Source organism: Erithacus rubecula (assembly GCF_903797595.1).
Source record: "Erithacus rubecula genome assembly, chromosome: 23".
Taxonomy (NCBI): domain Eukaryota; kingdom Metazoa; phylum Chordata; class Aves; order Passeriformes; family Muscicapidae; genus Erithacus; species Erithacus rubecula.
Genome location: NC_136675.1, coordinates 1,107,541 through 1,119,411, shown reverse-complemented (window position 1 = coordinate 1,119,411; position 11,871 = coordinate 1,107,541).

Sequence of the window (11,871 nt, the reverse complement as noted above, 5' to 3'; positions counted from 1 at the left end):
CACTTAACTGGAGGTAAGCAACCAACAGATGGATCTAAAATCTGACCCCTATGGATCACATGGCAGAGGATTTGGTGCTGCCAGTTTATTTCCAGTGACTTCCAGTCAGTCTCAGTGACTATGGCATCAAGGCTGCCAGGCCAGGGCAGGCTCCAGGGCTCTCAGGTTGGCAGTGCTGTTGAGAGTGAGCCAAAGGTCAGCAGCAATGTCAGCGGAAAGAAAACCTTGTTAGGAGTTGTTTGGTCTCTCTGAGGCATTATGAAATTAACAAAAAAGAGGGATGCAGCCTGATCACAAGGAAAGAATGTCTTTGATCTCCCCCTTCCAAGCGCTATGAGCCCACAGAGAGAGAGGGAGGGTGAGCAAAGCCAGAGCACAGACCAGGCACCCCATTGAGGTAACTGGGGATTCCAGACCAAGACAGCAACCCCAGATTTGTTCACATCCTTCAATGATACCCTGACTTTGCCCTGGAAACAAGAGCACTTTCTTTTCAGAGTGAGCAATAAGAGCATGTGCTCTACTGTGGCTGTTGACAAACACAGAGCCTAGAGTAAGTGAAATTACATGTTTTGCTTATTTTTAAAAGCATTGTTTATGAAAAATTAGGAACTCATATCAGTTTGGGCTAAATCTGAACAACAGAGAAAATAAATCAGACCAGGTTTCCTACACATACTTTTCTATGAAGAAAGTTGTTTACAATACACATTACACTCCAGAATAAATCTGGGATAAACAAAGTTGAACTTTTAATCCTCTCAGTCCTTTTTCCTATGAAAAAAACCTTTTTGAGAGAGAACCAGCCTGCCATCTATTCACTCTGCTGTGTTTAACTCCTTGTGAGGATCAGTGCAGACATCATGGAGGACAGAATGCTCCCCATCCTACACATTACTTGGCTGCATTAATGTTTCTCAACACTCCTTCCCTTGCTTTGCTAGGCAAAATAGCACCTTTCTCCAAAGGCAGCAGAACAGCTTGCCTGTGTGCCAGCTCCAGATCCCTTCTGGCAGGCACCAAGCACCAGCAACTCCAGCAGGGAGCAGGAGAAAATGGAATCATTAGTTTGCAGAAAGGGCTTAGCACTTTAAAAACCAGAATTTCGCTTCCTAGTGTCTGAATCCTTGTACTGCAGAGGTTTTATAAGAACACATTTTAAAGGTCCCCAGTAGCCACGAAAACAGTATTTGTTGGATTATCAGATACATCCAATATTCCACCTGAATTATGACCAGTTCCTTTCCTAAATTAGCACACAGAGAGGTGCCATTTAAACAATGAAAAGTTGCACACTAATTTTTGAACTTGCATGACTTAGAAAGTCATGCTCCTGAGATGTAGGGAACCTAGCATTTTCCAATCCCCACAACACCTTTTCTTGCCTGCAAACCCAGAGCCAGCTTGCTGGCCGTGGCAGACGTTTTATACCCAACAAACACCAGCACTTTCTACCCAGTGGCCAAACACCAAAGACACAACCTTTGTCTCCTTTGACACAAACACCAAACCACACATGTGCCTTGCAGCCAAGACTCACACTGAGGTCCTCGTGACTCAAAGAGAAGCACAAGGAAGATCCATTTGGTTTGGCTCAGTCTCCAGTTGCACAAGCTCTTGTATTTCTACTCCTTGTCACCTTCTCACTGTTTCCACAACCTTTTTTTTTTCCTGCGGCTGAAATATGGATTAGAGAACTAACCTGAAATGAAAATAACCTAAACAGGATGAAAAAACAAAAACAAAAATAAAACCAAAACAACAACAACAACAACAACAGAAAAAAAAAAAAAGGGAGGGGGGATTTTGTCCTGGTTTTCTTTTGGAATTGAGGTAATTCCAAAAGCTAGGCCATCACATAGCCATGCAAACGGTATGACAGGATGAGAAAGGGGAACAGTGGTGGTTCAGTCACAGAAAGGAGAATTTGACTGGCTTCTGGAACAATCAGCCCTACAAGGAGAACATGACTGGGTTCTGGAAAAAACAGCTGCAGCAAGGAGAATGTGACAGGGGTTCTGTAAATGCACTGCTGCAGTAAAGAAATACTTGTGAAATACAATCCTGCCCCAATTTGGAGCTGTTTGTTTTCCACTGGAGACTTGAGAGCTGTCCACTGCTGACTGAGAGCCTGCCACACAGCAAATCCCACATGGCTGCCCATTAGTGACTAGGGATCATTGTCCTGCAGGACCACAACATTCTTGGATCCGTCTCTGATACTTTGAATAAAAACAACCTGAAAATCTCAATTGAATAACTTGATTGACAGAAGAAGAAAAACATAAACCTGTTAATCCATCTGGTGCTATTAATAACCTTTGAAGACCCAGGCTGAAAGTTGGGTAAAGCCCACAGGAAGGCAAGAGATGAGCTCCAGGTCTTTGTGGTTCAGGAGAGTTTCCTGTCTTGCCAGCATGAGTTTCCTCTGATCCAGCCTGGGAGGGATGGTGTCCATTCCTTTCACTCACCAACCATGACACGTCTGGAGAAAGGGGTGGCTGAGCAGTTTTAATGCTGACAGATGGTGACTGTAATTGAATGACTGGGAGAGACGAGCCAAGTTGGTTTCAGGCCTTGGGGATACAGAGGTAACTGCAGTGAGAATATGCAGATTAACAGATATCCTGTTCCAGCAGGACCTGTCTGCACCCACCAGAGACCATCCACTGCATGAACGACCTGGGCTGACCATTCCTCACCTCTGGAGAGCCACAGTGGAGGCTGCAGGGCTCACACCTCACTGCTGGGAGCAGGGAGCTGCTGTGGAATGGGCCAAGGCAAATGGCAGAATTCCAGTCTGTTTTCATAGTCCAGGGAGAAAACACTCCCCATCATGTTCTTTTTACCAGCAGACAAACCTCTGGACATCAGACCTTTTCCAATTAGATGGCCACACGTGGATTTAGGAATCTGAGCAATCAGGTTGGCAAGTGTTTAGTGCAGGGTTTTGCAAAAGCAGATAAAGCATGTCCTTGTTGAAAATCCCTCATCTGGCAGTAACAAATGCAAGATGCTGTGGCAATGTTCTTTAATCAGCACATGCAGTTTGTGAGGTGGGATTCTTTTCTTAGCCCTGTTTTATGGCTGGGAAAGCCAAGGTACAAATGAGACAGCATTTCCTAAGGCTCCATTCCATGTTAGTGCCCAAGCCAGAAACAAACCCTACTGCTTCTGACTCCCAGTTCCTGCTCTAATTACCAGAAAAATCCTCTCCTCTATGGCACAGCCAACTGGTTCCAATAATAAATCCAAGCTGTTGCAAAGATTAAGTCCATTTTTTTCACTGCTTAACCCAAAAAATATTTAATTTTCAAAACACAGGTTTGGCTTTTCACCAGAGAAAGGATTTATTTTTCATTATTCATCTGGTCTTTGATTTTTTTTTTTTCCTCTCTTTTTAAAAGCCAAACATTCAATCACCTTGTTCAATATAGGGTTCCTAGGCCAGGAGCACTGCAACTACTGCTACCCTATAAATCTTCATTATTCTTACTATGAATACACTTCTGTATTTTTCATTTTATTATTTTGATGACTAAAAATGGCACCTTTAGCAAACTTAAAAATGCTTTCCAGAATTAAGAGCACTGAATCAAATCCTGTAGTCCTGACTTCTGAGAAGAAACACTTTTCTAAAAAAAAATTGTAACATTCCTTGGTTTATATCCAAAGCAAGAATATTGACCTATAGCTTTCCAATACTGCTTTAATTATGCCAGTCTGTGGTGGTAAAGATAATATTGTTTACTTAGACACAGTCAGATTGTCATAATGGTATCTTACATTGCTTATTCCTGTACAGAAATTTACCAAAGCAGGATAAAAAATATATATATTTTAAACTGTGCCCACTCAAGCTATATCAGAACAAAATATTTGTGAAGGAGCTTTAATGTTAAAAAGTACTTCTATCACATACAGTAATCACTGCTGGACTAGAAATGAATACAAATGCACTCAAAAATTACATTTGTCCTTCTATAAAAGTAGCAGAATATTATTTCTAGCTTTTCTTTTTATATATTTGTTTTCTTAACCTGGAAATTCAGATTCTGTGGAGGCTGGAAGATTCTTGGATGAGTAGAAAGTAATTCAAAATAGTTTTATCACCAAGTTTATGAGTGTAAAGACTGGTCTGTTGAAAGGAGAAGCAAATGAGACCCTTAATTCTGTTTTTCATTCCTCATTCAGCACAAATGAGTACTAACTTTGCAGAGAAAGGATTTTTTTTTTTTTTTTTTTGAGAACTGAACCATACCAGACTCCCATTTAAATCCTGCCTTGTCCAAGAACAGTAACTCACTATAAATAGGAGAACTGGGGAATTAAAATGACTGGATCCATCTGGGACAGATTTTTTATCTCTGCTCCCCTCTTGAACTTCTTCCCCCCAGATGGAGTTAGACACAGTTAATTTTTCAGTACAACCACAGGCAACAAGGGAAGCAGGAACATTAAACTCCATGGAAAACCCAGGAGGAACTTTGGGCCTTCCAAACAATCAAAAGCAGTCAGGTAAATCATAGTTCTTCACCCTGGGCCAGCTGCAGCACTGGTGGCCCCATTAACCTCCCTGCCACACAAAAGAAGCAAATTATTAAATTTTTCTGGATGTCTTTGATATGGACACTAGGTTTCTTCTATTAAAGCCAAACCTGGAAATATACTTCAGAGGACTTGAAATTATCTCAATATATCTTCAATACAAAGAACAAGGAAATAGAAGAAAATAGGTTGATATTTAAAAATCAAAAAAACCCACACAAAACCTTTGTTGAAAAGCTCAAGCCTCTGAAAACCTGTTGAGCTTTTAGCCTGAAAAAGAGGGGATTTCTACCTTCCCTTCAGTTTTTCACCACTCACTAAAACAAGAGCAAGATCAAGAAATATTGTCCCACTGTATTCCTGTCCCAGAGCCTGATGAAAACCTTGCTAGCAGAAATAAGGAAACTACAATTTATTTCTGGAACCCCCAGCCAAAGAGTTCAGACAGTAAGGTTTTATCCTCTTTAAACTTTAGAGAAACGTTTTCAGGATTCCTACCCTGATTCCCTGATTCATGTTTGTTGGCATCAAAGAAGCAGTGTAAATCTGTCCTAGTTTGACACATATCTGCCAATAAAGGCAGGAGCTTCTCTTTGAAATGGAGAATGTAAACCCCCTCCCTCCAAATTATTATAAATTTGAAATTAAGGGGCTCTCAGGCAAAGATATGGGAATTAGGAATAACGGATCTTTACTGGGAAAATAGAAATACAGTATTAAAAAAAAAAAAAATACACCAAAAAAAACCAAAAACCCTCAAAAAAAACCCCCAAAACAACAATTCCAACCCTGCCAGAGTCAGAATCCAAGCTGACACCCATCAGTCAGTCAGGGTGGTGGCACAGTCCCATTCAATGGTGGCTGCATCCTCCTGCAGTGGCAGATGTGGTTCAGCTGGAGCAGTGCTCCTGGAGAAGGGTGCAGCCTTCCTCCAGAAGTCCAGGGATGATGTGGAAAGGTCTGACTTCTCCTCTGCAATCCAGTGGAAAAACGGATAACTTGCTGTCCAACAGGTCTGTTTTTATCTAGGTAGGAAAGGCTTGGCTCCTCCCCTGGCTGGAGCATCTCCCAGTGGGATGATGTAACTTCATCAGTCATACAGTGGGACTTAATGTGCCATTATCAGATGATATCTTCCTGGAGGGAGGATGGGCTATGGGAAGATAAAGATGATTGCCCAGCTGGTTTAAAGATGGCCCATTAGCAGATAATGTGTGCCAGGAGATCAGGGGCACTGCCAAACCCAGCTTTCAATAGATGGTGATAGAATACACATTTCTGGCACATCAACCCAACTCAAAGTGTTAGACTGATTTCTCTCTCTCTCTCTTTTTTTTTTTTTTCTTTTTTTTTTCTTTTTTTTTTTTTTTTTTTTTATCCCCAGGACAAACCACCTCTAAGAAAGAAGCTCTTGGTAAACTGGATTGCAGGCAATCAAGAAAATATTCAAGGATCTCTCTTTTCATTGAAATAGTCCATTCAGCTGGCTTTTTTGGAGCAGAACATTCCCCCACTGGCCCTCAAAATGGGTACTGCTCCATCAAATCCAGAGAATTTCAGGGATTTATGGCATTTACTCTGCCCAGACAATCTTAGATCATCCTTACAGTCTGTAGTGTGCAAAAGGGTTAAACCTTTAGGAAATTCCCTTGAGATAATCTATCCAGTAATTGTAACTGTGATGGTGTCATTCACAGAAATGGTAAATTTGGCTATTTATTCTGGATTATTCTGTATAGTCAGTTCCAGTGTTGCGTGGTAAATGTGAAAATTCCCTGAGTCATGGGAGATTTGCAGATGGTACTAGACATTTCTGCAAGCCAGATCCTTGTATGCAGCTATACCTCTCCCACCCATGCAAATTCCCTGCTTCCCAATGCCACTGAATTTCATCCCACGCCCAGAGGAGCAATCTTTCCTCCCTCAAAGATATGATCTAGTCTCCACATGCACTACCTAGCACATATACAGAGGGTATGCTATGGTAAAAACCCACAAGAACTCCCATATGAAGCCTCCTGCCTAATAAGGGAAAACCTGGAAAAACTTGCTTAAAATGTGTTTTGCTGGAAGCTCAGCCCCTCCCCATCCTTTCTAGAGCAGTTAGAGATTCAGCCTCTTACCTTTCACAACTGGAAGACTGTTGTTAGAGGATCCTACCCTTCATCTTTGATTTCTGGATCAAATAAATCCAGTTCCTCCAACTTCCTCCATAGCACCAGCTTTAGACCTCAGGTTATTCTTTTGGTTCTCCTGTGTTCTCCAGTGTGTCCTTCTCTACTTCAGTGCACTAATGACTCCCAGAGTGGCACAATTAATCACCCTGTGCCTCACGTGACTTTCATGCTAGTATATGTTTGGATAAGAAGTGTTTGTTGTGTTTTTTTGGTTTTGTGATGGTTTTGTTTTGTTTTTGGGGGTTTGGTTTGGGATTTGTTTGTTTGTTTGTTTTTGTTTTGTTTTGTTTCATTTTGTTTTGTTTTGTTGTTGTTTCTGTTGTTTTGGGTTTGGGGTTTTTTTACAAAGCATCAGCTGTTAAATTGCGGTATCCTAAAGCCTCCACATCAATCTCTGCTGTGCCACCACTGAGCAAATTCCTACAAATCCACTCTGGTTTTCCTCGCTTGTCCAGGAGAACCTGATCTACCTGTTCCAGACTTACAGGAAGAAATTAACCAAAAATATATATTAATTAAATTGCACAAGCGCCTGGAGAGACAAAAGAAATGAGGGATAGGTCTCTGAGGAGCTTTCTTGGTGCATCTCCAGCACCATCTGGGTAAGGATAGATCTGTAACTGCTCCAGAAACTCAGCCATGAATCGCTTAAGTGTAATTTTTCTGACCAGTGAACATTTGTGGGGTCATGCAAGACCTTTCCAGCTATCTCCACTTGAGGCCGTGTTTCCAGCCCAGTTTTAAGGCTGCAGGTAGAGCCAAATGCCACATAACTGGAACCAGACCACCATATGCTTCTGCTCTGCTACCCCATGCTCAGCTTTGCCACAGCCTCATGACATGGGTGCCATGCTCTACACAAGTCCCTATTTTAACTAACAGAGTGCAAAATAGTCAGTGAAGTAAAAAACTGAACACTCCGCACATTGCTTGGAGCTTGGTCAAACTGGAATGCAGAGAAGGTGCTTTTAACTGCATTTTACAGAAGGGATTGAAATAAAAGAGCCCTGATTTAGCCCCTTAACTCCAGGCATCTTTTTGATGTGCTTCAGTTAGAAGCCTAAAGTGAAAAGCAGCCCTTCTCCCATGCATCGTGGACTGCTACACACACACATGCACAGACACACACACACAGGTGTCAAAATAAGTGTCAAGTATGCAGTAGAGACTTGTGCCAGCTCCTGCAGTGAAAACTGATCACCTGGTACTGCTGCCTTCCAGCCATGCCATTTTCAGCACAGATGCTCTGATGAATCCCCTGTCTCAGCCTCCAGCTCTCCCTCTTTCTCTGCCAGGCTTGCACAGTGTCTTCCCCTGTGCTGGCTCCATTCAAACAGGGCACTTGCATGACCTTCTAAGTTTTCTGTTCCCTTACAATCAATTTGAACAGACTGGGGCATGTTTTCAGCATCATCAGAACTGTTGTACTGGGCCATTAGCTGAGTGTTCACTGGTGGGATGGAAAAGCTCATTTATATACTTTATCTGAAAACACCATTATCATAAGATCCCATGACTGACTGCGTATGGACTACAAACATCCAGACAGATATCCCAAGAACTACTTACAATCAAATATCCAGACTCAGGATTAAGTCTGTTCTATGGGATCCTTATGGAGAATGCAAACAAACAAGCCCTGCCAGTTAGAAAATTATTCCTGTGAACACCCAGAACACTCTTACTGGACCAACTGACCAACTTATTTGATCAACCTTTCCATAAATTCTCCGGGAGTGAATCCTCTGTATTACCAGGGGAGAAAACAAGAAACAGCCCCATTTTTGACTCTGTTCTTGGTGAATTACATTCACAAGCTGAGATGGCCTTTACTGAATCCTGGTGAGACACAGCAGTCTATGATTTGATCCCTGTGGAGGATAGATGAGATTTCCAAAGAAATTCCTCTAAGGAGTAAGGACATCCCTCAGTGAAGATATGAAGAAGATAAAAACTACAGAGGAATAGGGATTGACTGATAGTGTAGGAATAGGAATGCAAAACCAGCAAGGGGAGCACATGGTGCTCCTAGATGGCAAAACTGACAGCCCTGGGAATTAATTCCTCTGGCCCCACTTACTCATGGATTTGTTCAGCTACTCCCCACACTGAATTCCTTGTGTTGTTGCTCATAGACATCCCACTCAGAAGCCACTGAAGCTGGAAATACATTTCTTTTAAGCCAAAAGAATGGACTGTCCCTGTCCTTCTGTCTTGGCTTTGTCGGGGGATCTCACAAAATCCACAGAAAAATATGAACATAGGATTGTCATATAAATGACTGCACTTTTTCTTAAATAGATGGCAAAATAAGACATCAAGTCTCTCTCACTGCACCTTGATTATATAAAAGATATTAGGTCTGGAAAAGACAGCTAGGAGGCACAAACATATCAATGAGTTCTTACTACATCTTTCAAAAATACTACTGGCAGCTAGAAATCAATCAGAAATTTTTTTACTTGCTGTGTGATCATGACAGGAACAGTGAATTATCAGTAAATAAATAAACAAATAAGAATGTCAAGTCTATAATAACTTGTAAATTCTACATTGAAAAAGACCCCAGATCTCTGTATCATTTTAAGCTACATTATCTTCATAATTTTTAAGACATACCATCTCACACAATAATGGAAAACAGATTTCATAGCATATTTTCTTCTGGATTACTCCAATGACTTTCAGAATCCCAGAAGCTATTCCAAACTCAAAGTTTTGTTTTATGTTTTGTTTTGTTATATTTATCATTTCAATTATCCATGGCCAAATTATTCCCTGACCTCAGTCCATTGGTTACAGTTGCCTAAGACAAAGGACTGACTTGCACCTGCAAGACCAGCAAATGTAAGGTTCTAACACAGTAACATCCAGTACTGAGGGCACAAAACCCATTTAAGTCAGTTTCAAGTTCAAGATAAACCAGCAAATTCAAATTAAAATCTCTCAGGCCAGATTCTCAAGATCAAAACCATTAATTTTAGAAACAAAAACATTAATTTTAAGTTTAATAGTCAGGGTTTCCTCCCAGGAAGCACTGAGTGACCCTTAACGCCAATCAAAGTTACCAAGAATTGAAAGAGCTCTGAAGCCTCCAGGACTGGGGCCTCCAACAGGCTATAGAGCAGGTGGAAGTGGGCTCAGGGATCACCCCTTCAGTGGATTCCAATAAACACTAGTTGGAATTTACTTAGCAGTTTTCAGGACCGAGTTCCTAGATCCAGAAATACCTGCTGTCCCAGTGAAGGGAACAAGGGACACATATGTTTTGGCTGCTAACTTCTGACACTCACACTCAGGACAAAGAAATGCCCACATCTTCCTTATATGGCCTCTTTGTCACTTTATAAATTTTTTAAGGGAATAAACACTTTTTCATGTAACAATGTACTCCTGGCACTGCTTTTGCTCTGTCACAAGGTTAAGTGCATAAACAGCAATGACTTCAGATATAACACTGAACATAAACTTCTTATATTCTCCTGGCCCAACACATTCACATTCTTCTGCATTTTCATTGCTCAACATCCGTGTGTACGGATTATCCTAGGAAATGCAAGTTTTGTATTACTCAGTTGGAAGGAAAAAGCCAGAAAGGGGTTATTAAAGACCCTGGACTCACTTCATCAAATGACAAAGAACTACTGGCTTTTGGAAGTAATAACAGAGAATAAGTGACAGCTTTGTGGGCTCAGAAGAGCAGAGCTCCGAGTTAACCAATGGACAAATTGCCATGTTGAAAAACTAAAACCATTCTGAAAGCTGGCATCTGAAAGGCAGACACAGCAGGGGCTTCAAAGGGGGTGAATTTGCAAAAGACCAGATTGCCAGTGACACTGAGGCACAAAAAGTGCAACTTGACAACCCAAAGTCTTCGTTCAGCTGAGCTATCAACTGTGGGTCTTGCTGCCTTTCTGATTTCTTGATAGGTTTTACATTTTAGGGAGGAACTTGGAGAAAAATGATCTGAGAGTGCTCTAGCGACTCAGAAGTCAGAAAATACATACACTGTGTTAATCTCATGTCTTGCACCCCCCCAAGACTTGATATTCTAGAGCAGCCTATACTGTATGAGAGATGAGAGATGTAGATCCTGATCAGAATGAGAATGAAGGATTCTCACAGTCTCCTGCAGGAATGTAGGAAGGATCAAATATTCCCTGCTCTGTCCACAGGGAAAAGCAAAGCAAAGAATTCTCCGTTTCCCTCCTGGTTGGCTTCGCTCAGGCATTAGTCATGGAAGAGGGATGTTATGGGGCAAGATTTCAGCGGACACTGACACATTACTTCGGAAAGGAATTCCAGATTTGGCTCCATCCCCGAGGCAAAAAACCAAACCAAAACGAAAAAAAACCCAAAAAACAAAAAACCCAAACAAACAAAAAAAACCCAAACCAAAACAAAAAAAAAAAAACCAAAAACAAACAAGCAACCCCCCCCCCAAAAAACAAAAAACAAACAAACAAACAAACAAAAAAACCCACCTCTCCACCCGACACCGGCGGGCTCTTGCTGCCCTCTCCCGGGATCCGACCGGCGGAGGCACCACCCGGCTCGGCTCGCCCGGAGCCCGAACCACTGCGCCGAAAATAGCACGGAGGCTTTGGAGTGTCCCTGTCGCCAGGAGCTGGATTTATGGCGTGCAGCAGCGTCGGCACAACCACAGCCAGGGATTCAGCCCATGCCTGGCATTCCGTAACAGGGCGCAGGGCTCACCCGTGACGGGAGATACCGAAATTACAGCTGGCTCTCGAGATGCCGAAAATACCAACCAGCTCTCGGACGCGCTCGTCCCGAGACGTCAGTCGACCTCCGTCGGTACGAGGGGCTCATCTTCTCCAGGAATTGCGACCCTCGCTGAGGAAGGCCTACGGAAGTAAACAGGGGAAGAGGATCACACCGTGCCCAATCCAACCCCACGTTCTGGGCTGGTGATGCCGAGGACGGATCTCCTTTCTGTATGAAGAGGCAGTGATCTAAGCTCAGAGCCCCGTCTGCCAGGGATTCGAAGCTCCTGATGCGGCTGCTGCCCCATTGGGTGGAGGGGAGTCGGGATCATGGCCTCTCACAAACCTCTCTACCACAAAAACTCCCACATCAAGTCTTTGGCCTTTCAACATTGTCAAAAGCTGTTTGCAAACCCTGT